Below are 23,702 nucleotides of genomic sequence, written 5' to 3'. Positions count from 1 at the left end.
CTTTCCACCAACCTCTCTTGCATCTCTTCTGTGCATGTGCTCTGTTGGCTAAGGATGTGTGAGTGGCCTGGGCTTGCTCCAGTTTCTGGTGCACAAGAGACTGTCTTTGTTTTTGTCTTGACTGTCTTTGTTTTTGTCTTTACAGTCTTTGTTTAATGTGGGCTAGTAAATAGTTTATTAAACCCCTTAGGCTTCCTCACCTCCCAAAACTCCTGTAAAATTCCCAACTAGTCTTCCAGTTTGTTGCTACATGGAGTCCTGCAACCTCAAGCTAAAGGTGCCACTGGCCCTCACTGTTAGCTGCCACAGAGATCTCTGCTTTAATTGACAATGCACCGGATCAACAGATTACCTTCAAGTAGTGGTGGTGAAGCTGCTGTTTTACAGTCTGCCCTACCCTTATTAAACTCCTAAGCACCCAAAAGGTAAGAATGCTGTAGACTCATGTTCTTACCCAGAGTTCAGTTGTTTTTGTGAATAAACACTTCTCAGTTTGTTGAATGCCTTTGATTGAATTCCAGAGCACTGACGTGGTTGATTTTTGGCTGTTTTGTGGAGAGAATTTGTTGACCTGCTCCTTCTCTCATGCTGGAAATAAGAGACCTGTTTTTTGGTTTATGTGTGCAATTCTTCTCTCAGGAGGATAAAGCTTGTCCCATCCTTCTTTTATATTACTCATAATCCTTTGCACAGCATTAGACTTTTATTGATCACTCCAAATGTACTTGAGTTAAATTTCCTGATTTTCTTCAAGCATCAAATTATATGGCATTTGGGGTTGGGGAATTCCAAGCTCTAAGTAGTTTCTTGCTTTCCTTATCCTTTTTTAAACAATTTTTTTTTTTTTAAAATGGGAATTATTTATTTATTTATTTATGGCTGTGTTGGGTTTTCGTTTACTGTGCGAGGGCTTTCTCTAGTTGCAGCAAGTGGGGGCCACTCTTCATCGCAGTGCGCGGGCCTCTCACTATCACGGCCTCTCCCGTTGCGGAGCACAGGCTCCAGACGCGCAGGCTCAGCAATTGTGGCTCACGGGCCTAGTCGCTCCGCGGTATGTGGGATCTTCCCAGACCAGGGCTCGAACCCGTGTCCCCTGCATTGGCAGGCAGATTCTCAACCACTGTGCCACCAGGGAAGCCCCTCCTTATCCTTTTGATCAGTGGAAGAAACTGCTTACTGTTCATTCAACAAGTGTTTATTGACTACCTGTCATGTTCCAGCTATTGCGTAGGGTTTTGGGGTATAAAGATGACTAAGACGTAATCTCTGATCCCAAGGAGGTCTTTGCCTAGTGAAGGAGATTGGTATTCAAATAGTTGATTATAATGTGGTGAAGTAAATACATTGATAGGGATAAATGTGTGGCATTATGGAAGAGCTCTCAAGGATACTTAACTCAGAATGGATTGGGGGGGGAAGAAAAGGGAAGCATCCAGAAAAGACTTTCAGAAGGAAGTAATGACTGAATTGAATATGAAGGTGAGTGAAGGGTGAGATTAGGAGATTGTGTTCTAGGAAGAGAGATCAGCATGGGGTGAGAAAAAGTGTGGTGTGTTCAATGAACTATAAGCAGTTTAATGTTGGGGCATAAGTACATATCAGGGAGTTGTAAGAGATAAGGATGGAAGGGTAGAGAGGGCCCAGATTTTGAAGGGTTTTGTATACTATATTAAAAAGCTTGGATTAACCTTTATTGACCAATTCTGCAAAACTGTGAGTGGGAAGTACTTTAGGATTCTGTCAAAGTTAGATTTGAATTTTGTTTAATTACGTTTTCAGCTACTTCCAAAGCCACAGTAAAAGACTCTGGGTGTTGTGTGTATTTCAGATGTGCTATGAGCTGGATTTTAAAACACTGGAGACCAACAGCATATTAACTGATAGAGAATAAAAGATCTGATATGTCTTTAGAATAACATTTTATGACCTTAAATTTTTATTATTAATATACATGAATAAAATGATATAGTGTTTCTAAATATTGGATTCTATAAGATTTAATTTGAAAAAGAAGCTTAATTGCTAAAATTGTTTGAAAACTACTATTGTATTTAGATAACAGGCAGTTATATTGATAAGGGAATTATAAGCTGAGCCATAGATTTGGTTAATTTTGTAGAGTATGGATTTGAGGCTGACAACAACCACTTTTTTTTTTTTTTTTTAGTATATTTTTGAGTATTTATGGAATAAACTTGCATAGAAGGGAATGGAATTTGAGGACTTCTGGGTTATTTCCTGAAGTGGGGGCTGGAACTTCATCTTACTCTTTTATATTTGGTCACTGTTTTCTGGTCTGAAAGGGGATACTTTTTTCCTCCTCCTTTGGTCTTCAAGTAGACTTTGAGGTTCCTCTCCTTTTTCCTCAGTGACATTTTCCCTCTGATTGTAAACATAACCTATGTTTGTTGTAAAATAAAAGTGCAGGAAATGCACAATTAATAAAATCAAACATATCATCCAGAGATAATCGTAATATTTTAGTGCCTATCCTATATCTTTTCCTATGCATATGTAGTCATTTAATATACTTTTTACAAAATAAGGATTATACAACATTTTATAATTTGCTTTTTCTACTTTTATAACAAACATTTACCAATGTTATTAAATATTCTTTCATAACTTTTTTTTTTTAAAGAAAAATTTAACTGTGACATCATCTGGGCCTAGAGTTTTCTTTTAGGAAAATCTTTTTTCTAAAGTTCATACTGTTTGTTTTTAAAAATAGCTTTATCGAATATAATTGATAAATAAATTGTACATTTTAAAAGTAAACAACTTGTTTTGTTATACATATACACCTGTGAAACTATTACCACAATCAAGGTATTAAATATATTCGTCACGACCTAAAGTTTCCTCATGCTCTTTAGTGATCTTTCCCTCCTTCCCCCACCTCCACCAGCCACTCACTCCTATTCCCAAACAACCACCTATCTGCTTTCTGTCACTATGATTAGTTTGCGTATCCTGGAATTTTATATAAATGGAATCAATCATGTAACATATACTCTTTTTTTGTCTAGATTTTTTTCACTTAGCATAATTATTTTTGAGATTCACCCACATTAATGCATCCCTTTTATTACTGAATCGTTCCATTGTATGGCTATATCACAATTTGTTTATCCATTTACCTCTGTTGGACCCATGTTTGAGTCTCACAAATAAAGCTGCTATGAACATTTGTGTAAAAGTCTCTGTTTTCATTTCTCTTGGTTAAATACCTATAAATGAAATGGCTGGATTATATGGTAAGTGTATGACTAATTTTTAAGTAACTGACAAAGTGTTTTCCCAAACGATTTTCCTATTTTACATTTCCATCAGTAGTTTATGACAGTTCATTTCCTCTGCATTCTAGTTAATAACTTGCTGTGATTAGCCTTTTAAATTTTAACCATTCTAATAGGTGTATATAGTAAGTAGTATGGCATTGTGTTTTTAATTTGCACTTCACTAAAGACTAATGATATTTAACATTTTTTCACGTGTTTAATTAACCATCCATGTATCTTCCTTGGTGAAGTGTCTATTCAAATCTTTTGCCCATTTTTTTGTTTGTTTTGTTAAATTGAGGTGTTTTCTTGTTATTTAGTTTTATTTATTTATTTTTGGCTGCGTTGGGTCTTCATTGCTGTGCGCCGGCTTTCTCTAGCTGTGGCAAGCGGGGGCTACTCTTTGTTGCAGTGCGCAGGCTTCTCATTGTGGTGGCTTCTCTTGTTGCGGAGCACGGGCTCTAGATGCGCGGGCTTCAGTAGCTGTGGCACGCGGGCTCTAGAGTGCAGGCTCAGTAGTTGTGACACACGGGCTTAGTTGCTCCGTGGCATGTGGGATCTTCCCAGACCAGGGCTCGAACCCATGTCCCCTGCATTGGCAGACGGATTCTTAACCACCACGCCACCAGGGAAGTCCCCTTGCTATTTAGTTTTGATAATTTTTTATGTATTCTGGTTGCAAGTCCTTTATCGATATATGATTTGTAAATTATTCTTTCAGCCCTGCTTATCTGTTCATCTGCATTACAGTGTCTTTTAAAGAAGTTAATTTTAAAGTCCAGTTTTTCAGTGTTTTCTCTTATGGATTATGCTTTTGGTGTTGTATCTAAGAAATATTTAACTCAAGATCAAAATAATTTTCTGTGTTTGCTTCTAAGAGTTTTATTGTATTATGTTTGTGTTTACATACACACTTTGATTCAATTTTGTGTATGGTGTGAGGTATGACTTGAAGTTCTTGTTTTTGCACGTGGATGGGCAGTTGTCCCAGGACCATTTGTTGAAAAGACTATCCTTTCTCCATAAAATTGACTGTGCTATTTGTCAAAAATTAATTGACCATGTATATTTGTATCTATTTCTGAACTCTCCTCTCTTTTTAATGGGTTTATGTGTCTGTCATGATATGAATGCCACACTGTTTTGATTTCTGTAGCATTTTAATAAGTCATGAAGTCAGATAGTGCAAGTTCTCTACTTTGTTCTTTATCAAAGTTTTGGCAATTCCAGGTCCTTTGTGTTTTTCTATAAATTTTATAACCGGCTTGTTAATTTCTGTTTTTAAGAAGTCGGCTGGAATTTTGAATGGCATTGCATTGAATTTGGGAGAAATTAACATCTTAATATTGAGTAATTTGATCCATGAATATGGTATATTTTGCTATTAAACATGCTTTTTTAAAATTTTATTTATTTATTTATTTATGGCTGTGTTGGGTCTTTGTTTCTGTGCGAGGGCTTTCTCTAGTTGCGGCAAGTGGGGGCCACTCTTCATCGCGGTGCGCGGGCCTCTCACTATCGCGGCCTCTCTTGTTGCGGAGCACAGGCTCCAGATGCGCAGGCTCAGTAATTGTGGCTCACGGGCCTAGTTGCTCCGCGGCATGTGGGATCCTCCCAGACCAGGGCTCGAACCCGTGTCCCCCGCACCGGCAGGCAGACTCTCAACCACTGCGCCACCAGGGAAGCCCCAACATGCTTTTTTATAGCCTCCTTTTCCATTATAAATAGCACTGTGATGTAAGCATCATGGTGGCAGGGACCTAATTCTGTCTTCCACTCCTTCCTGGCTCTTTGCATGCACTGAATAAACATTTATTAAACAATAAATGAAGAAGGTTCCTGAACATAAATATTTGTGCATATCTCTGATTAGTTTCTTAAGAGTACTTCCGACGTGTGGAATTGCTAGGTCAAAGGATATGTTCATTTTTAAAGCTTTTGATTACTAGACACTTCCCTAGAATTTTTGTTTTTTGAGGCAGAAATATCTTGATTGATAACTATCATAAGGCATGCATAATTGATTAGCAAATGGTGTTCTTGATGACATTCTTCCCCAAGCTTTCTCTTAAATTACACTGTAAGCCTATGGGAAAGTAGGATTCATATCACAGAAATTTTGTGGATCACTTTTCTGTCATTAACTAGATTTATTGGAATTGGGAGCTATGGAGATAACCAAAAATGAAGGCGATTGTAGTTTTCCTTTGAGGAACTCACAGTCTCTTTGGAAAGATAGTTTACATAGTTATAAATCACTAGAAGGGAAAAATACCCATGTGATAGAATTTAGAATAAATATCCTGAGGCAAGCCCAAGGAAGGCAGAAATTCATGGAGCAGAAAGAAGGGCAGAAGCTATTGTTTACATTCACTTTTAGAGTTAACTATCAACTCTGAAAATAGTTTCATGATTGTTCAGACTGTAGGGTTTTAGGTTTGACTCTGACCTTGATTTGTGGATTAGTTGAAAAGTTGAGGTATTTTAATTTGGCATAAGTATATGAACAATATTGTGAAGGTAAGAATAAGCAACATGTGTATGAGAGAGAAGCAACTTAATTTGCTCTAGCAAAGGGGTCCTGTGGGGCAGCAAAATGAAATTGTTTGCATTTGTATAGGGAGTTGGCTAATGCAGGGCTTTGAGTTTGGCTGAGAAGTGTAGATTTGATTCAGTAAACAATAGGAAGGATTATAATAGGAGTTATAATAGTGGAAACAGTTCATGAGAAAGATTGTCCTGGTGGATAATTTGTAGTCTATGTAAGGATGAGGAAAGACCAAAATCCAGGACACTGTTTAGGAGGCTTCTGTTAAAATAAACCAAATGTAAAATATTTGAGATTTTTGCACTAGAGGGTGGTGGAAAAGAATGGTTAAAATCAACAGACAGATGAAGAATCAGCAGGATTAATAATGTATTACTGATAGGAGAGGGGGAATAAGTTGTGTGCTAAGAAATAAGGGGAGGGTAGTAGTGATTTTTTTTTTTTTTTTTAAGGAGGCAGGTAGAAAATTTGAAGTTAAAGAGTTTCATTCTTGTTATGCCAAGCTTCCGTTATAGATGGGACATGTAGTAGAGTAAGAGTTTTGAGCTGAGAGAGAGGTTAGGAATGTGGTTATAAATTTGAGTGTCGTTCAATTAGATGTAATAAATCAAGCTGTGAGAGAGGCAACTTGACTTTTTTTTTTTTTTAATTTTTTTGGCTGCGTTGGGTCTTTGTCGCTGCGTGCAGGCTTTCTGTAGCTGTGGCAAGCAGAGGCTACTCTTTGTTGCAGTGTGCAGGCTTCTCATTGTGGTGGCTTCTCTTGTTGCGCAGCACGGGCTCTGGGCACGCGGACTTCAGTAGTTGCAGTGCATGGGCTCAGTAGTTGTGGCTCGCGGGCTCTAGAGCGCAGACTCAGCAGTTGTGGCGCATGGGCTTAGTTGCTCCGTGGCATGTGGGATCTTCCCGGACCAGGGCTCGAACCTGTGTCCCCTGCATTAGCAGGCAGATTCTTAACCACTGCGCCACCAGGGAAGTCTGTTGACTTTTCTTGTAGAGATGGAACAACAGACTAGAGATTCTCATGGTGAGTGGGAGAAAGAACATACAAGGGTGAACAAGAAGGGTCAGAGAGATAGGAGGTGATCATGGTTTGTAGATGCTAAGAGAAGAATATTTCAGAGAGGTTCTTAAAGGTGATTATGTGCAAACTGCCTTGATAAGGTTTCTTTATGTTTACTAGTGTTTAGCATAGCTTAGTAAACATAGTAAACTCTTGATGAAAGATAGTGTAAATTATTCTCTTAATTATTGGATTAAGATTGAAATTTTTCATGTTATCTGTTATGTTCAGTTGGTAAGAAAGGAATAATGACACAGTTATTTTCATAGTTTATAAGCCATGTGTCTATACTCTCATGTAAAGGTACTGCCAACATTATCACTTTTGTCCCAGATTACAAAAGTAGTTTATTTTTGCATCATTAAAAACGAAACAAAACAAAACTTATACTAATAATTTTATTAGCTCAAGTGAAGGGAATAGTATATGACTTTATAATTATAGTTTTGTAAGATGCTTTTGCCTACCTAATATTGTGGCATTTTTTTTTAAGTTTTATTTTTTTGCCCTTAATTTTTTCTTTTAACTTAAACTAAAAAAAAACCCAACCAGTTTACCCATGACTCCCCTCACCACCACACCCAAATTCAACCACCAATCTGTTCTCTGTATCTATGAGCTTGTTTTTCTGTGTGTGTGTGTGTAGATTTCACATATAAGAGAGATCATATGTTATTTTTCTCTCTCTCTGACTTATTTCACTTAGCATAGTGCCATGAAGGTCCATCCATGTTGTTGAAAATGTCAAGATTTCCTTCTTTTTTATGGCTGAGTCATACTCCATTGTACATACATACACCACATTTTCTTTATTCATTCATCCATGAATGGCCACTTAGGTTGTTTCCATGTCTTGAGTCTTGTAAATAATGCTGCAGTAAACATAGGGTTACATAAGTCTTTTCGAGTTAGTGTTTTTGTTTTCCTCAGATAAATACCCAGAAGTGGAATTGCTGGATCATATGGTAGCTCTGTTTTTAATTTTTTGAGGAACCTCTGTGTCCTTAATTTTCCAGATGGATTATTGTACATGTTCATACTGCCTCAAGACTGTGGTCTTGGTCTTTCCTATTTTCTAAACCAGTTTTATTATCTCTGTTATAAAATATTTTCCAAGATAACTTATATAATTTAAAAAGTCTTACCACAAGGTGTCATTGTAACCTCTAAAAAGAAATTCCATGTAAATATGTGCAACACCAATTTTTACATTTCCTTGTGTTTTTAAGTCTGTTTTTTTTTTTTTTTTCTGTTTCATGTTTTGGAGTTGTCTTTTAAGATATATTGTATATCTCTTGTATTAAAGGAAAAAATTAAGTAGCTCCTGTTCTTGAGTTCTCATGTTTTTGCAAAAACATATGCTTTCCACCCACAAATTTCTAAAGAGTGTGTTGCTATAGAGATGATGGTTTGAAGGAAAGAATGAGGAGGAGTAACAGCAGGTGGACATTCAAGGAACAAAATACTTATTTTATGTCTTTGTTCCTGACGGAGCCAGCTTTAGCATTTACCCCTCTGCTGGTGAAATCCCTATAGAAGAAAAGTAGATATTTAGAGATACTGTGATGATATTTGCATTTACTCAGATGCTTTTGCAAAGGTCCCTGTGCTTGATTCTTTGTTCATATGAAAGGTTAGTGCTTGAAGTAATTGTAATCTTTGAAACAGTCTTTCTTCTGCTTTAACTGGATTGTATTTTATTTAAAACAAAACAAAAAACTGTCCTGATTTCCTTTTTAATTAGTGTCTTTGAAAGAGGTGGTTTTTTTGTTTGTTTTTTTGTTTTTCTTTTTTTGAGAGGTGTGTCAATATCTAACTACAAATTCCTGTTACTTCTGCCTCCAAATTCATTTTCAGGACTATTGCCTGTTGACTACCTGCTGCCACTATTTTTGTTCAGGTGTTCATCATTGCTTTCCTGGACTTTTGATCTCCTTTTCTTTTTCTTACTCCCCACCCCACCTCAAATCTGTTCTGCCCCTTGGATAAGGTAGTTATTTTTCTGAAGTACAAATCTGAAACCACCCTGTACTGTCCCTCATCTACCACAAGCTTAAAACCTTTCCTTGGCTCTCCTAGACCCCAGGATGAACTCCGGTCTTCTGCACATTGCCTTCAAGGCTCTGCCCCACTTCTTCAGGCTGATAATGCTTCCCCACATCTCCCCCCCGCACCTCCAGTGATCTTCTCTCCATCTCCGTGCCTTTGTACTTGGTGTTTCTTCCCTGCATCTCTTTCTTTGTCTTAGCTCAGGATTTCCTTCTTTGTGAAGTTGTCCCTGACAGCTTCTCCAGCAGAATTTTGCCTCTCTTTCAAGTGCACCCATACTACCTATAAATATATTACAGTGCTTTATAGTTTTGAAACTTTCTGAATTCACTTATTTTAAATAGGTAATATCCCCACATGGCAAAAAAAATTTTTTTTAAGTACAGTAAGGGTTTAATAAATTGTAAGTTTTCTCTTATTTTTGTTTAGTTAGCAGTTGTTGGTCAACATGTATGTTTCATTGACCACGATGAACTCTTTGAGGGCACAAATTTTCTTTTATTTATTTCTGTATCTCTGTACCAACAAAGTGTCTGGCATAAAATAGGCACTTAGAAAATGTCCATAGTACTCTGAATACGGGCAGGTTCTTCCTTGCTGAGAAGTCAGCTGGACTTGATGGTCTGCATATTTACGTATCTCCCTCAGAACCCTGTTAGGAAGTGGACCACTCAGTAAATATGATATAGTAGCCACTCAGTAGGTACTGATTGTTTAATTGCTTTTTTTTTTCTTTTAAATAAATGGTTTTAAAGTTAACCTGTTTGTGTGACTTTTATTTATTTCCCTTTTCTGGCTCTGAAAAACTTTATACTTTCTTTCTGGCAGATTCTTATTTATGAAAAAGGGAATGTTTACATTAACTCCAGTAAAAAAAATCAGTCGAACTCATCAATTTTTAAAATTTATTTAACTTTTCAGACTAAGGCATAAATCTCATGGAAATAAAATAAAATCAGAATTTATTTAAAAAACAAATAATTTCCAGGACATGTTGTTGGATCAGTAGACAACCTTCATTTTGTGTTCAGAGCCATATGGTAGCCTTTTCTATTTCAGGAGAAATATGGGACTGTGAGCAAAGAAGACTCTGTAGCTCGCACAAAGGTATTAAGTACTCATAAATCTTTTGCAGAGTCCCCTCTATTATATGTAATAGCGCCTACACTAAGAAACATGGAAATGAATTTGAAGTATGATTTGTGCAAGAGTCATCCTTGTTTTTCAGGTCACAACTTTTCAGAGACTTTTATAATTTATTTCTAAGCATTTGAGGTTGACTGGTTACTATATCATACTTTCCAGAATTCTTTTGTGCGAATTAAGCTATGCGGAGGCAGACAGTGCAATTATAAGAATAGAATAACATTTTAATTCAGAGTGCTTTGGTGGTTGATTGCTAACCACTCTAATACATACCTTCTTCCCTTTCTCTTTCCTTACCCTCCCGTTTCTAAATCACAATTACAGGGCCTGGCACCTTTCCAGGACTTTGAAGGGTCGGCTCCCAGCTGCACTTGAGGTTTTGGCAGGGTGTCAAGTTGTGACATTTTTTTGTATACAAGACATCCTAGGATGGCCATCCAAAGGCTGTTTGGGTGACTAGTATAGGATTCTCTCTGGATATTAAAGAAACTCATTTCTAATGTTGTGTTTATAAGTGAAGTAATGCCGGATGTAGGTTCTTTCTAGACTTTTAATGTTGTTTTTAAAAAACAATATTCACTTTGGGGGCATGTAGTATTTAGAGCATTGTTTTGAAATGTTCAAAGGCATAGCATGTGCTTTTTAATGGAATGTGTTTTGGAAGCTTTCCATGAGCATCAGCAGCTGTGCTTTTAGAATATTTTGAATTACCATCCTTTTGGGCAGACATTGTACCACTGCTTAAGAAATACAGCTCCTGTGCGAAAGAAAATGTCATGTGTTGGTCTGTGGAGCTGGGACTGGTCTAAAGACATGGGAGGAAGGACATGTGGGTGTGGTTATGTGATAGTAATAGTTGCAAAGATAGGAAGATGTATTTGGAGAAGGGTTATGCTGAGCCTTAAAAATTGCCTTTCACAGAGATTAGTCCATCTCATAAGTGCTTACTGATTAACAGGCTGATCAAAAGAATCTGCTTTACCTTTCATTATTGTTTGAATTGTGTACTTTAAAACATTTGCATTATGAGTTTCTTTATTTGGTAAACTCCACACAATAGGAATTGTTTCTTTTATTGTATAGTTCAGATGCCTAATACATATTTAGATGTTCTGTGAGTAATTGATACCTGTCTATTGACTGGCTAAAATCAGAAAAGTCTGACTGTGGTAAGAATTTAAAACTGATGGAAATTTTCAGACTGGCTAAAATTCATTATGAAAAAATAGACTGAAGAGAGAGCCGGTGTATTAGTTAGTTGTGGCTACTGTAACAGATTACCACATACTAGGTGGTTTAAAACAGCAACAATTTATTCTCTTACAGTTTGGAGACCAGAAATCTGAAATCAAGGGCCACACTCCCTCTAAAGGCTCTAGGGGAGAATTCTTTCCTTGCTTCTTCCAGCTTGTGGTTTAAGGCATTCCTTGGTTTGTGGCTGCATTTCTCTGATCTCTGCCTTCTTGGTCATACTGCCTCCTCCTTTTTATTTTTAGTCTTTCTCTTATAAGGATACCTGTCATTGTATTTAGGGCCCACCCATATAATCAAGGATAAGCTCCTCCCTTTAAGATCCTTAATTTAATCACATCTTTTGCCATATAATGTCATTATCATAAGTTACAGAGATTAGGAAGTGACATACATTTTTGGGCCAGCATTCAGCCCAATACAGAAGCCTCAGTTACTGAATATGGATGAGAAAAGTGAATTGAGGGTAAAGTAGCATAGAATGGTGGACATATTCATTTAATATTTTTGAGCCAATATGTACCTGTGTGTGTTTTAGGTTTGGGGGTTATAAATATGAGTAAGACAGGTTTTCTTCCCTTGGGCGAAGTTACATTGCCTGTGTTACATATATTAAAAAATTACAAGATAGAAGATAGAATAATTACATAATATGTTTGGGAGAGTCAGGGAATACTTCGTGGAAGAAGTAATGCATTCCTGAGCAAGGTTTTGAAGGCTGCCTGGGAATTCAGTAGATCAGAGTGCAGAGGGGATAGAAAAGACCTTCAGGGCAAGGAAATTAGTATTTGCTAAGACATGGAGGTAGAAAACAGCAGTGTGTGCTCACGAAGCCACCAGTAAGTCAGGGCACTGAGATGAATTTAAAATTTGTTTTGTTTCTAGTAAGTTGCAAGGTAGACAGTCTTTGTTGTGATCCTTCTTAAAGCAAAGATCTTTTCATAGATTGAGAAGATCTGTGAATGGCCATTAAATACGTGAAAAAGTTGCCTCAGGGAAGTGCAAATTAAAACCACAATGAGATACATCCCCTAGAATAACTAAAATTAAAAAGACCGACAGTCCTCGCAGAGAGTTGCCGCGGTTTCCTGCTTCAACAGTGCTTGGACGGAACCCGGCGCTCGTCCCCCGCTCCGGCAGGCTGCTCAGAGCCAGCCCTCGCCACCACCTGACAACGCCCTCCGACCGCCCCGAGGTCCCCGCCAACGTTACAGCGCCGCGCAGCCACCGCCTCACCTCAGCCGCTCGCCATGACGACCGCGTCCCCTTCGCAGGTGCGCCAGAACTACCACCAGGACTCGGAGGCCGCCATCAATCGCCAGATCAACCTGGAGCTCTACGCCTCCTACGTCTACCTGTCCATGTCACACTATTTTGACCGCGATGATGTGGCATTGAAGAACTTTGCCAAATACTTTCTTCACCAATCTCATGAGGAGAGGGAACATGCTGAGAAACTGATGAAGCTGCAGAACCAGTGGGGTGGCCGAATCTTCCTGCAGGATATCAAGAAACCAGACCGTGATGACTGGGAGAATGGGCTGAATGCAATGGAATGTGCGCTACACTTGGAAAAAAGTGTGAATCAGGGGCTTCCCTGGTGGCGCAGTGGTTGAGAGTCTGCCTGCCAATGCAGGGGACACGGGTTCGAGCCCTGGTCTGGGAAGATCCCACATGCCACGGAGCAACTAGGCCCGTGAGCCACAATTACTGAGCCTGCGCATCTGGAGCTTGTGCTCCGCAACAAGAGAGACCGCGATAGTGAGAGGCCGGGGCACTGCGATGAAGAGTGGTCCCCACTTGCCATAACTAGAGAAAGCCCTAGCACAGAAACGAAGACCCAACACAGCCATAAATAAATAAATAAATAAATAAATAAACGGATTACCACGTTTTAAAAAAAAAAAAGTGTGAATCACTCACTACTGGAACTGCACAAATTGGCCACTGAGAAAAATGACCCCCATTTGTGTGACTTCATTGAGACTCATTACCTGAATGAGCAGGTGAAATCCATTAAAGAATTGGGTGACCACGTAACCAACTTGCGCACGAAGGGGTCCCCTGAATCTGGCATGGCACATTATCTCTTTGACAAGCACACCCTGGGAAATAGTGATAATGAAAGCTAAGCCTTAGGCTGGCTTCCCGTAGCCACAGGAGTGACTGCCCTGGTCACCAAGGCAGTGCATGCATGTTTGGGTTACCTTTACCTTTTCTGTAAGTTGTACCAAAACATCTACAAGTCCTTTCCTTAGTATCATTCCTTCAAATAAAGTAATTTGGTACCCAAAAAAAAAAAAAAAAAAAAAAAAAGACCATGTTAAAGTAATTAAAGAGGCCATTAGACTGTGGTGGCTGTAATACTTTGGTAGCCTATGGAAGCAAACCAAAACCTAAGCCAGAATCAATGCACTTGAATCCCAGAAAGTGAAATTTAAGAACAACCAATTACAGCCAACTAGGGTTTTCCAAATAAAAAAACTCCTCAACCTGTAGCCAACCAAATGCTTTCCTTGCTTTGGTTCCACATCTCTATAAAACCCTCTCCACTAGCTCCTGTTGGTGGTGTGCTCCTACTGCTTTCGGTTAGGTGCTGCCCAATTGGAATGGATGTATGCTCAAATAAACTCTTGAAAATTTTAATGTGCCTCAGTTTGTCTTTTAACAACTGACAGCACCAAATGTTGGCAAAAATGTGGAGGAAACAACTCTCATGTTGATTGAAATGGAAGATGGTACAACTACTTGGAAAAAGATTTGTCAGTTTGTTACAAACATATACTCACTCCATGATCTAGCAGTTCCACTCATATATTTACACTTGTCCCCAACTGAAAACGTTTCCACAAAAAGTCTTGTACAAGCAGCTTTATTCATAATAACCAGAAACAATCCAAATGCCCATCAGTAAGAGAACAAAATGTGTTATATTTAAACAATGGAATAGTCTTGGGTTCTTCCTTTGTGAGCTCATGGAATTGTATACTTAAAATTTATGCATTTCATTATATGTAAATTTTACCTTAGAAACAAAGACTAAATAAACAGGAGAATTGGTGGAAGAAATGGTCCTTTTACACGTTATTGTGTATCCATGTGATACCTGAAACTGTGGTACCCTCACAACTGAGAGGAGAATTAAGACAGCAGGATGTTGGCAGAAGAATGGGAAAGACCAGGGTCCTTGATAATACTGAGACTAATTTTTGAATGAAAATTTAGAATTTTGAATCTTAAAATTGAAAATTTTGACCTCTTTAAAAAGTTGATTATAATATACATGTAAAAAAAATGCATAAAAATGTCCATCTGAGTGATTTACAAAGCAAATCACAATGTAACCTCAACAAAGATCAAGAAGTAGAACACTACCAGCCTTCCTCAGGTGACATTATCCTGAATTTCTGTGTTAATCACAACCTAAACATACCCAAGCATGTATTCTCCAAATACTGTTGTTTTATCTGTTTTTAATTTTTTCTGAACTTTATATGTTTGGAATAATTGAGTATTTTTTTGTGTGTGCCTTCTTTCTTTTGCATAGTGTATTTGTGATATTCACCTATATAGAGTCTATCTGTAGCTTTTCATTGCCATATAGTACTAGTTCCTTTATACCATAGTTTGGTTCTTCAGCTGTTTATGGAAATTTGTTTTGTTTCTAGGTTTCAGTTAGGAATAATACTGCTGTGAACAGTATTATTCCAACAGAAATCTCTTGGTGTACTTGTACTCACATATCAGTTAGTTATATATCAAGTAGAGGAATTGCTGAGTCATAATATATATGCATTTCTTTAACTTTAGATAATGCTTGCTTTTTTCCCAAAGTGGATGTGCTATCACTTGTTGCTTCCCATTCTCTCTGACCTTGTTACCATCAGTCTTTTTGGTTTTCTCATTGTGGTTTTAATTTTATAAAGAATTCCTACACATTAGTACATAAAAAGATAATAGAAAAAATTGGGCAAAAGATTCAAATAAACATTTCACAAAAGAGAATACCCAGAGGACCCATAAACAAAGAATGTCTTTAAAATATTTTGTTGGTGGTATGTAGAATGCAATTAATTTTTGTATGTTAATCTACTTAGCAATCTTACTAACTTGCTTTTTCTAATGATTTCTCTATAAATTCTTTTGGATTTTCTGTTTACACCATCAGAACGTCTGTAAATAAAGTTTTATTTTTCCTTTTCCAATTTTCTTTTAACCTTTTTTACCTTTGTCTTTTTCCAGATCTTCAGTACTAAGTTGAATAAAATTGGTGATATTGGACATCCTTGTCTTGATTGCATTCTCAAAGGCAGGCATTGAAGATTTTGAAATCAATCATGGTGTTTGCTGTATTCTTTTTGAACACACCTTTTATCAAATTGATGTGCCTTTTAGTTCCTAGTTTGCTAAGGTTTTTTTTAATTGAGGTGAAATTCATATAACAAAATTAACCATTATACAGTGTGCAATTCAGTGGCGTTTAGTGCATTCACGACATTGTACAACTACCACCTCTATCTAGTTCCAAAACATTTTATCACCTCAAAGAAAACTCTGTACCCATTACCCTATTCCCTCCCCCCAGCCCCTGGCAGCCACCAATCTGCTTTGTCTCTATGGATTTACCTATTTTGGATATTCCATATAAATGGAATCAGACTTTGATGACACGAATGGTAGACGTTTTATTTTAGTCCTACAGGTCCCTGAGCATCTGTTATTTTTGTCTATTTTCTGTCTGTTGTTTAAGCTGAGTAATTTCTATTCTACTAGTTCATTCTTTCCTCTTCGTCTGTCTTCTTTATTTATACTGTTGAGCTCATACTTAGATTTTTATTTTGGTCATTGTATTTTTGATTTCTAAGATTTCCATTGGTTCTTCTTTATATCTTCAATTCTTTGCTGAGACTTGTATTTGTTTGCTGTGACTTTTTCTTTTTTCATGTATTTCAAGCTTCTTTGTAATTGCTCACTGAAATATTTTAATCATGACTTCTTTAAAATCTTTGTCAGATAACTTTAACATCTCTGTCATCTCAGTGTTGGCATCTAGCAGTTGTCTTTTACATTTAATTTGAGATCTTCCTCATTCTTGGTATGACCAGTGATTTTCTATTGAAACCTGGACCTTTAGGGTTTTATGTTACGAGACTTTGGATCCTATTTAAACCTGTTTTAGCTGGCTTTTCGTGACACCTCTCTGGTGGGGGAAAAGGGGGGAAATACTACCTCATTATTGCCAGATGAGGGTAAAAGTCTAATTTTCCCATTTGGCCTCTGTTGACACCTGAGTTATGGAAGATCATCATTTTGTTGTTGGGTGGCAAGGACTTCTTGCTTCCCATGTGGTCTCTACTGACACCGTAGAAAGGGTAGCCTTGTTATTACTGAGTGGTAGTGCCAGCCCTTACTCTCCACTAGACCTTCTGTGACAGCAGTTCAGCAGATTGAGGAATGTGCTAATCCTTATTACTCTTGGTGGGGTGAAAGTTCAGGTGACCCATGTGGTCTCCACTAACATTTCAGGAGCATGGGGCTTTATTACTTCTCAGCAGAGATGAAAGTCCCAACTTCCTACTGCTTGTATATTATCCAGGTAGGGTATTGAGGTAACTCGTTACAACCTGGCCTCTCCACTTGGCCTTTGTTTGCATGGATGGGGGTGGAACCACAACTTTTTCTGTTGTATTTGCCTGTAGTAAGTTGTTACTGTCTAAAAATTTTTTGTCTTGCTGGGCTTCCCCTTTCTTGTTACTTTGGCTAGAGAAACAGGGTTAAGACTTTTTTGGGGGGGGTATATGTGAACCCACTGCCAGCTTCTTCAGTTCCAAGTTGGACATAAATGAGGGAAAAAGAAAACCCAGGGAGCACGCCATTGTGTTGGTTCTTATGTCCCAGGGTCCTTGGCTGGTCTGCCTTCTAGTCTCCGTTTTTCAGAGTCATGTTATGTATGTCATATATATACTATTTGGGACTTTTAGTTGTATTAGTGGCATTAGGGAAATGTACACCTGCTCCATCTTCCTGGAAGCAGATGTCTTTATCCCTCAAGTTTTAATCTGTTTTCTTTAGTTCTAGATATTTTCTAATTTTTATTGTGACCTTTTCTTTGGTTTATAAGTTATTTAGAAATGTATTCTTTCTAAGCATATATAACTTTTGCAGTTATCTTTTTGTATTGAGTTCTAGTTTAATTGCACTGTAGTCAGAAAACATATTCTGTGTAAGTTTGCTTTTTTAAAAAATGTGAGATATTTTTAAGACCCAGCATGTGGTCATTTCTGAATGTTACGTGTATGCTTACAGGGAATGTGTATTCTATAGTTATGGGATACACTTTTCTATATATGTCAGTTAGGTCAGGTTGATTAATTGTGTTGTTTAAATTGTCTGTATTCTTACTGATTATTTTTTTCTGCTTGTTCTATTGGTTACCAAGGATAGTGTCATTTCTGAATGTTACGTGTATGCTTACAGGGAATGTGTATTCTATAGTTATGGGATACAGTTTTCTATATATGTCAGGTCAGGTTGATTAATTGTGTTGTTTAAATTGTCTGTATTCTTACTGATTATTTTTTTCTGCTTGTTCTATTTGTTACCAAGGATAGTGGTTAAATTCTCCCCCTAAGAGTGTGAATTTGTCTCTTTTTCCTTGTAGTTCTGACCTCTTCATTTACTGTATATAAATAAAAATTGTCACATCTTTTTGGTGTACTTATTAACCTTTTGTCATTATTAATGTCTCTCTTCATCTTTAGTAGTATATTTTGCCTTAAAATCAACTTTATTTGACATTAATATAGTTCCACCATCTCTTTTGATTGATGTTTGTATTATCTTCTCTTCTTTTTATCTCAACCTTTCTGTGCCCTTATGTTTTACAATTGTCTTATAAAAAAGTCATATAGTTGAGTTATGTTTTTCCTTCCAAACTTCTATGTTGAGAAACCCTTTTTTAGAGTATTTGAATAATTTTAATTTTTCCACCCTTTTAGCATTCTTTAATGGTTATCTTAGAGAAAGGTTCGCAAACTTTTATTATGAAGAGTCAGATAGCAAATATTTTAGGCTCTTCAGGCTATGCATGGTTTCTGTTATGTATTCTTTCCTCCCTCCCTCCCTTCCTTCATTCCTTTTATAGAACTGTTTTAGATTTATATCAGAATCAAGCAGAAAGTACAGAGGGTTCCTGTGTACCCACTACTTGCCCCTGCACGCACAGCCTCCTGCACTGTTAACATCCCACAGCCGAGTGGTACATTGACATGTCATTATTACCCATAGTCCACAGTTTACATTGCGGTTCACTCTTGGTGTTGTACATTCTGTGGGTTTTAACAAATGTATATTGGCATGTATTCTATAATTATAGTATCATACAGAATAGTTTCACTGCTTTAAAAATCCTTTCTGCTCTGCCTATTCATCCCTTTTTTTCCCCTAACCCTTGGCAACCAGTGATCTTTTTAATGTCTTCATAGATTGGTCATTTCCAGAATATATGGGAATCCTACAATATGTATCCTTTTTTAGATGGGCTTCTTTCACTTAGTAACATGCATTTAAGATTCCTCCATATCTTTTCATGGCTTGATAGCTCATTTCTTTTTAAGGCTGGATAATATTCCATTGTCTGGATATACCACAGTTTATCCATTCACTTACTGAAGGACACCTTGGTTGCTTTCAAGGTTTGGGAATTATGAATAAAGCTGCTATAAACATCTGTGTGCCGGTTTTTGTTGGATGTAAGTTTTCAACTCATTTGGGTAAATACCAAGGAGTGCAGTTGCTGGATTGTATGGTAAGAATAATGAATTAGAGTTTCTGTTGCTCCACATCCTCACTAGCATTTGGTGTTGTCAGTGTTTGGGTTTAGTTCATTCTAATAGGTGTGTGGTGATATCTCATTGTTGCTTTAATTTGCAATTCACTAATGACATGTGATGTCCAGTATCTTTTCATGTGCTTATTTGCTTTTGTGTATCTTCTTTGGTGAGATGTTTGGCCCATTTTTTAATCCAGTTGTTTTCTTATTGTTGAGTTTGAGTTCTTTGTATATTTTGGATAACAGTCTTTTATCAGATATATCTTTTGCAAATATTTTCTCCCAGTCTGTGGCTTCTCTTCTTATTCTCTTGACAGTGTCTTTTGTAGAGTAGAAGTTTTTAATTTTAATGAAGTCTAACTTGTCAATTTTTTTTCATGAATCTTGCCTATGGTGTTGTATCTAAAAAGTCATTGCCGTACTTAAGGTCATGTAGATTTTCTCCTATGTTCTCAGAATTTGATAGTTTTGCATTTTACATTGAGGTATATAGTCCATTTGAGCTAATTATGTGAAGGGTGTAAGGTCTGTGCCTAGATTCACGTTTTTTTTATGTGTGTTATTTTTGCATGTGCTCTTTTGTCAAAGATCAGTTGACTATAATTTAGTGTGTTTCTGGACTCTCTGTTCTTTTCCATTGATCTGTTTGCCTGTTCTTTGGCTGATATCATATTGTCTTGATTATTGTTGCTTATATAGTAAGTCTTGAAGTTGGGTAGTGTCAGTTCTCTAACTTTGTTCTTCTTCAATATTATGTTGGCTATTCTGGATCTTTTGCCTTTCCATATAAATTTTAGAATCAGTTTGTTGATATCCACATGATAACTTGTTGGGATGGTATAGAATCCATCTATCAAGTTGGGAAGAACTGACATCTTGGCCATATTTAGTCTTCCTATCCATGAATATAAACATTTTATTGTTGCCAGCCCTTTGCCCCGAGGTGGGAGAGAGGAGGCTCCTCAGAGCCTAGCACGGGAACTGTAAAGGAAATTGGTAACCACTGGCAAAGAGCACGTGCTGTGAGGGATACCTGGAGCAAAAAAAGACAAATAGTTAAGGTGTGAAAAGTCTCTTTTAGGGTAAGGCCAAAGAGCGAAAGGAACACAGAGAACAAAGGTTTCTTCTGTGAGGCCGGGGAGAGGAACACGCTGGCCAAGTGGACTGTTGAGGAGACTCCTGAGGAAGGCAATTCTGACATATGCTACAACATGGATGAACCTTGAGGACATTGTGCTAAATGGAATAAGCCAGTAACAAAAAGACAAATACCGTATGATTCCACTTACAGGAGCCGTGCGGCTGACCGGGTCTTGGTGCTGCGGCTGGGTGTCAGGCCTGAGCCTCAGAGGTGGGAGAGCCGAGTTCAGGACATTGGACCACCAGAGACCTCCCGGCCCCACGTAATATCAGTCGGCGAGAGCTCTCCCAGAGATCCCTGTCTCAATGCTAAGACCCAGCTCCACTCAATGACCAGAAAGCTCCAGTGCTGGACACCCCATGCCAAACAACTACCAAGACAGGAACACAACCCCACCCATTAGCAGAGAGCCTGCCTAAAATCATACTAAGTTCACAGACACCCCAAAACATACCACTGGACTTGGTCCTGCCCACCAGAAAGACAAGATCCAGCCTCATCCACCAGAACGCAGGCACCAGTCCCCTCCACCAGGAAGCCTACACAGCCCACTGAACCAACCTTACCCCGTGGGGGCAGACACCAAAAGCAATGGGAACTACGAACCTGCAGCCTGCACAAAGGAGACCCCAAACACAGTAAGTTAAGCAAAATGAGAAGACAGAGAACTATCCAGCAGATGAAGGAGCAAGGTAGAAACCCACCAGACCAAACAAATGAAGAGGAAATAGGCAGTGTACCTGAAAAAGAATTCAGAGTAATGATAGTAAAGATGATTCCAAAATCTTGGAAATAGAATGGAGAAAATACAAGAAACGTTTAACAAGGACCTAGAAGAATTAAAGAGCAAACAAACAATGATGAACAACACAATAAATGAAATTAAAAATTCTCTAAGAGGAATCAATAGCAGAAAAACTGAGGCAGAAGAACGGATAAGTGATCTGGAAGATAAAATAGTGGAAATGATTACTGCAGAGGAGAATAAAGAAAAAAGAATGAAAAGAATTGAGGACAGTCTCAGAGACCTCTGGGACACCATTAAATGCACCAACATTCGAATTATAGGGGTCCCAGAAGAAGAAGAGAAAAAGAAAGGTACTGAGAAAATATTTGAAGAGATTATACTTGAAAACTCCCTAATATGGGAAAGGAAATAGTCAATCAAGTCGAGGAGGCACAGAGAGTCCCATACAGGATAAATCCAAGGAGAAACACGCCAAGACACATATTAATCAAACTATCAAAAATTAAATACAAAGAAAAATATTAAAAGCAACAAGGGAAAAGCAACAAATAACATGCAAGGGAATCACCATAAGGTTAACAGATGATCTTTCAGCAGAAATTGTGCAAGCCAGAAGGGAGTGGCAGGACATATTTAAAGTGATGAAAGGGAAAAACCTACAACCAAGATTACTCTACCCAGGAAGGGTCTCATTCAGATTCGATGGAGAAATTAAAACCTTTACAGACAAGCAAAAGCTAAGAGAATTCAGCACCACCAAACCAGCTTTACAACAAATGCTAAAGGAACTTCTCTAGGCAGGAAACACAAGAGAAGGAAAAGACCTACAATGACAAACCCAAAACAATTAAGAAAATGGTAATAGGAACATACTTATCGATAATTACCTTAAATGTAAATGGATTAAGTGCTCCCACCAAAAGACATAGACTGGCTGAATGGATACAAAAACTAGACCCGTATATATGCTGTCTACAAGAGACCCACTTCAGACCTAGGGACACATACAGACTGAAAGTGAGGGGATGGAAAAAGATATTCCATGCAAATGGAAATCAGAAGAAAGCTGGAGTAGCAATTCTCATATCAGACAAAATGGACTTTAAAATTAAGACTATTACAAGAGACAAAGAAGGACATTACATAATGATTAAGGGATCAATCCAAGAAGAAGATATAACAGTTGTAAATATTTATGCACCCAACATAGGAACGCCTCAATACATAAGGCAAATGCTAACAGCCATAAAAGGGGAAATTGACAGTAATACAATCATAGTATGGGACTTTAACACTCCACTTTCACCAATGGACAGATCAACCAAAATGAAAATAAATAAGGAAACACAAGCTTTAAATGAGACATTGAACAAGATGGACTTAACTGATATTTATAGGATATTCCATGTAAAAACAACAGAATACACTTTCTTCTCAAGTGCTCCATGGAACATCCTCCAGGATAGATCATATCTTGGGTCACAAATCAAGCCTTGGTAAATTTAAGAAAATTGAAATCGTATCAAGTATCTTTTCCGACCACAATGCTATGAGACAAGATGTCAATTACAGGGAAAAAAAACTGTAAAGAATACAAACACACGGAAGCTAAACAATACGCTACTAAATAACAAAGAGATCACTGAAGAAATCAAAGAGGAAATCAAAAAATACCTGGAAAGAAATGACAGTGAAAACACGATGGCCCAAAACCTATGGGAAGCAGCAAAAGCAGTTCTAAGAGGGAAGTTCATAGCAATACAATCCTACCTCAAGAAACAAGAAAAATCTCAAATAAACAACCTAACCTTATACCTAAAGCAATTAGAGAAAGAAGAACAAAAAAAACCCCAAAGTTAGCAGAAGGAAAGAAATCATCTTAAAGATCAGATCAGAAATAAATGAAAAAGAAATGAAGGAAATGATAGCAAAGATTAATAAAACTAAAAGCTGGTTCTTTGAGAAGATAAACAAAATTGATAAAACCATTAGCCAGATTTATCAAGAAAAAAAGGGAGAAGACTCAAATCAACAGAATTAGAAATGAAGAACGAGAAGTAACAACTGACACTGCAGAAATATAAAGGATCATGAGAGACTACTACAGGCAACTATATGCCAGTAAAATGGACAACCTGGAAGAAATGGACAAATTCTTAGAAAAACACAGCCCTCCGAGACTGAACCAGGAAGAGATAGGAAATATAAACAGACCAATCACAAGCACTGAAATTGAAACTCTGATGAAAAGTCTTCCAACAAACAGAAGCCCAGGACCAGATGGCTTCACAGGCAAATTCTATCAAACATTTAGAGAAGAGCTAACACCTATCCTTCTCAAACTCTTCCAAAATATAATAGAGGGAGAAACACTCCCAAACTCATTCTGTGAGGCTACCATCACCCTGATACCAAAACCAGGCAAAGATGTCACAAAAAAAGAAGACTACCGGCCAATATCACTGATGAACGTAGATTCAAAGCTCCTCAACAAAATACTAGCAAACAGAATCCAGCAACACATTAAAAGGATCATACACCATGATCAAGTTGGGTTTATCCCAGGAATGCAAGGATTCTTCAATGTATGCAAATCAATTAATGTGATGCACCACATTAACAAATTGAAGGATAAAAACCATATGAT

General features: G+C 37.6%; 1 protein-coding gene and 1 pseudogene across 4 annotated transcripts in view; both read left to right on the top strand.

The window, feature by feature from the left end:
- CEP83 (centrosomal protein 83) overlaps positions 1 to 23,702 on the top strand; it is a 140,861-nt gene that overhangs the window by 36,814 nt on the left and 80,345 nt on the right. Inside the window, exon 1 of one of the 4 annotated variants that reach the window (XM_059934743.1) lies at positions 388 to 425. The exons of the other annotated variants lie outside the window; for them this stretch is intronic. The gene's annotated coding sequence lies outside the window, so the exon portion shown is untranslated. Of the gene's footprint in view, positions 1 to 387; positions 426 to 23,702 lie in introns of those variants that run through there. 4 annotated transcript variants of the gene reach the window in all.
- On the top strand, positions 10,607 to 13,635 carry LOC132373777 (ferritin heavy chain-like; annotated as a pseudogene).

The sequence above is a fragment of the Balaenoptera ricei genome, chromosome 10, assembly GCF_028023285.1.
Source record: "Balaenoptera ricei isolate mBalRic1 chromosome 10, mBalRic1.hap2, whole genome shotgun sequence".
In the NCBI taxonomy this organism is placed as follows: Eukaryota; Metazoa; Chordata; class Mammalia; order Artiodactyla; family Balaenopteridae; genus Balaenoptera; species Balaenoptera ricei.
This window is presented reverse-complemented; position numbering and strand designations above follow the sequence as displayed.